General features: G+C 41.2%; 1 non-coding gene across 1 annotated transcript; it reads left to right on the plus strand.

Moving 5' to 3' along the window:
* The first annotated feature begins 3,617 nt into the window (after window positions 1-3,617).
* Window positions 3,618-3,724, plus strand: LOC141688105 (small nucleolar RNA R71). Its single transcript, XR_012561569.1, has one exon. It is a non-coding gene; the product is annotated as a small nucleolar RNA R71 (small nucleolar RNA).
* Window positions 3,725-4,145: the final 421 nt, after the last annotated feature.

Genomic DNA, 4,145 nt, shown 5'->3' on the forward strand with positions numbered 1-4,145 from the left:
ACATCTCCTGATGATTTGTCCAGTTTCTTGACGAAACAAAAATGGATCATCCCACACGTACCACTTCACCTCATGAAGAAACTTAATCCTTTGAGCAGAAGTTAAGTCTGGGGGCATAATGTTGCTCACAAGATAGTTCAAAATGTCTGCGAACCATGGTTCTTCTTCTTGCATCCCAAACAACTGCTCATCGGGAAAAGACTCATTTATCAATGTCTTGACATGTGAAGCTGGACCTGGATCTTCTAACCGAGAGAGATGATCAGCAACTTGATTCTCAGTACATTTTCTATCCTTGATCTCCAACTCAAACTCCTGAAGTAAAAGAACCCATCGAATCAATCTAGGCTTCGAATCCTTCTTCGAGACGAGATAGCGTATAGCAGCGTGATCAGTGAAAACTGTCACCTTCGTCCCAAGCAAATAAGATCGACACTTCTCAAAACCATAGACAATGGCTAAGATTTCCTTCTCAGTAGTAGTGTAGTTCAGTTGAGCACTATTGAGGGACTTATTAGCATAATAGATCACATGAAATATATTGTTCTTTCTTTGCCCAAAAACCGCTCCAACTGCATAGTCACTCGCATCGCACATCATTTCAAAAGGCTCATTCCAATCAGGTACACTTATGACAAGTGCCATGATCAAACTTTTCTTTAAGCTCTCAAGAAAATCTAGACACGCATCATCAAACTTGAAAGGGACATCTTTCTCTAAGAGATTGCATAATGGTTTAGAGATTTTAGAGAAATCCTTGATGAATCGCCGATAGAAACCCGCATGACCAAGAAAACTACGGATTCCCTTAACAAAATTGGTGGAAGAAGGTTTTCAATGACCCCCACCTTGGCTTTGTCCACCTCAATACCTTTACTAGAGACCTTGTGCCCAAGAATGATGCCATGTTGTACCATAAAGTGTCATTTCTCCCAGTTGAGAACCAGATTGGTCTCAACACACCTTTTAAGAACTGCGCCAAGATTTTGCAAGCACTCGTCGAAAGAATCCCCGAACACAGAAAAATTATCTATGAACACCTCCACATTATGACCAATCATGTCAGAGAAGATGACCATCATGCATTTCTAAAATATGGCAGGTGCACCACATAGCCCAAAAGAAACTCTTCTAAAGGCAAAAGTACCAAACAGACAAGTGAAGGTAGTATTTTCTTGATCTTATAGAGCAATGCAGATTTGACTATAGCCTGAATAGCCATCCAGAAGACAGTAGTATTCATGCCCAGCCAGACCTATCAAGCATTTGATCAATAAAAGGAAGAGGGAACTGATCTTTCTTCGTGGCCTTGTTCAGCTTCCGATAATCCATGCAAACTCTCCACCCTGTGACTGTTTGAGTCGGATTGAGCTCATTCTTTTGATTAGTAACCACAGTGATGCCTCCTTTCTTCGGCACACACAGAACTGGGCTCACCGAAGAACTGTCAGAAATAGGATAAATGATACCTGCATCTAACCAATTAAGAATTTCCTTCTTCACGACCTCCTTCATAATTGGATTTAGCCTTCTCTGTTGCTCAACAGTCGGCTTGCTTCCTTCTTCTAGCAGAATTTTATGCATGTAATAAGAAGGGATGATTCCCTTAATCTCTGTTATAGTCCATCCAATTGCCAATTTGAACTCTCTCAGAATTCTCAAGAGCTTTTCCTCATCACTACCTGAAAGGTCAAATGCAATAATAATAGGCAAAGTAGATGCATCGCCTAAAAACGCATACCTCAAGTGTTCAGGCAAAGGTTTAAGCTTGAGTATAGGAGCTTCCTCAATAGATGGCTTGAGATGCCCCTCAGCATTTTTGAGTTCTAAAAATCCAAGAGTTTCAAAAGGCATATCCAGCCTTCACTTCCAATTAGAAGCATTCAAATACTGTAACTGCTCATCTCCTTCATCATCTTCACTATCTGGATTCCCCATCAAGGCTTTCTCTAAGACATCAGACCTTAGCATTTGATCAAGTTCTGAAGTAACCACAGAATCGACTAATTCCACTTTTAAGCACTCCTCTTTATCAGTAGGGAATTTCATGGCATTGAAAACATTAAAGGTCACATCCTGATCCAGCACTCGCATAGTGAGCTCACCCTTCTGCACATCAATCAAGGTTTGGCCAGTATCCAAGAATGAACGTCCCAAGATTATGGGAATCTTCTTATCCTCCTTGAAATCAAGAATTACAAAGTCATCAGGAAAGATGAGTTTGTCCACCTTGACCAAGACATCCTCCACAATACCTCGTGGATATATAATAGAACGATCGGCCAACTGTAAGGACATATATGTAGGCTTTGGATCAGGTAAACATAACTTATTGAAGATAGACAAAGGCATCAGATTGATGCTAGCTCCCAAATCACATAAACACTTGTCGAATGACAAGTTTTCGATAGTGCAAGGAATAGTGAAGCTTCTAGGATCTATAAGCTTCGGAGGCAACTTCTATTGTAGCACAACACTGCATTCCTCCGTAAGAGCAATGGTCTCTAAGTCATCGAGCTTCATTTTCTGAGAGAGAATACCTTTCATAAACTTTGCATAGCTAGGCATTTGTTCCAGAGCTTCGACAAAAGGTATATTGATGTGAAGTTTCTTGAACACCTCCAGAAACTTAACAAATTGCGTATCCAACTTTTGCTTCTGCATCCTCTTAGGAAAAGGAGGTGTAGGATAGACCTGTTTCTCCCCTGTATTACCCTCAGGAGGAGTGTGTTCCACACTTTTCTTCCTTGATTCCACTTTTGCTTCCTTCTGCACATCTTCTTCAGCCACAACTTTAGATTCTGTAACTTGAGATTTTTCGGGGTTTGCAACCTTCCCAGACCTCAATGTAATTGCCTTGACCTGCTCTTTTGCTTCCCTCTTGCCTGGAACTTCTGTGTCACTAGGGAGTGTACCAGGTTATCGATTCAACAAAGAATTGGAAATTTGCTCAATGATTCTCCAGAGTCTTGATAGATACCGCTTGGCTCTTGCACATGAGCTTCAACTCCTCCAATTCAGATTTTTTATTAGATTGACTTGCACTTCCATGCGGTAGTTGCTGGAGTTAGAGTTGTTGTCTTGGAGCATATTGTGATTATTGGAAACCAGGAGGGTTGAATTGCTTTGTTGCATACTGCTGATAAGGCTGTTGCACCGCATTCTGATTATTGCTTCAGCTGAAGTTAGGATGATTGCGGTTGTTGGGATGATAAGTGGTTGGAACTGGTTGTTGCGACCTCTGAAAGTTGCTTACAAACTGAGCTGATTCACTAGAAATAGCACACTGCTCAGTTTCATGCGCACCAGCACAAAGCTCACAGACACTTGTGATCTGATTAACTCCATAATTAGCCAAAGAATCCACCTTCATCGTTAAAGCCTTAAGCTAAGAAGCTATAGCAGTAGCTGTATCCATCTCCAAAATTCCTGCTACCTTGCCTTGAGGTAGTCTCTAAGAAGGATTCTGGTATTCATTAACAGCCATCAGTTCAATCAACTCATAAGCTTCATCGTAGCTCTTGGCCTATAAGGCTCCACCTAATGTTGCATTGAGCATGGGTCTAGACTGTGCTCCCAGACCATTGTAAAAGCAATTGATAATCATCCAGTCAGGGATCCCATGATGAAGACACTACCTCAGCATCTCCTTATAATGATCCAAAGCTTCACATAAAGACTCTCCCGATTGCTGCGCAAATTGAGTGAGAGCGTTCCTGATTACAGCTGTCTTTTCCATAGGGAAGAATTTAGTAAGAAACTTATGAGCAAGATCTTCCCAAGTAGTGATAGAACCTGCTGGTAGAGAATGTAACCAGCCCTTAGCTTTATCCCTAAGAGAGAATGGGAAAAGCCTCAGCTTAACAGCATCTTCAGAAATATTATTGGATTTGAAAGTGTCGCAGATCTCGATGAAATCTCTAATGTGCATGTTAGGATCTTCCATTAAAGAACCCCCAAACTGGATTGAGTTCTGCACCATCTGAATCGTGCTAGATTTGATTTCAAAAGTATTAGCCGCGATGGCTGGTCTGACAATGCTAGACTGAATATCATTGATCTTCGGTTGAGAATAATCCATCAAAGCTTTCGGATTTGCTACTGGTTCTCCCATTGCAACGATCGCTTCTTCTTCAATTTTCTCA

This window comes from Apium graveolens, chromosome 9, assembly GCF_009905375.1.
Source record: "Apium graveolens cultivar Ventura chromosome 9, ASM990537v1, whole genome shotgun sequence".
NCBI classification, from domain to species: domain Eukaryota; kingdom Viridiplantae; phylum Streptophyta; class Magnoliopsida; order Apiales; family Apiaceae; genus Apium; species Apium graveolens.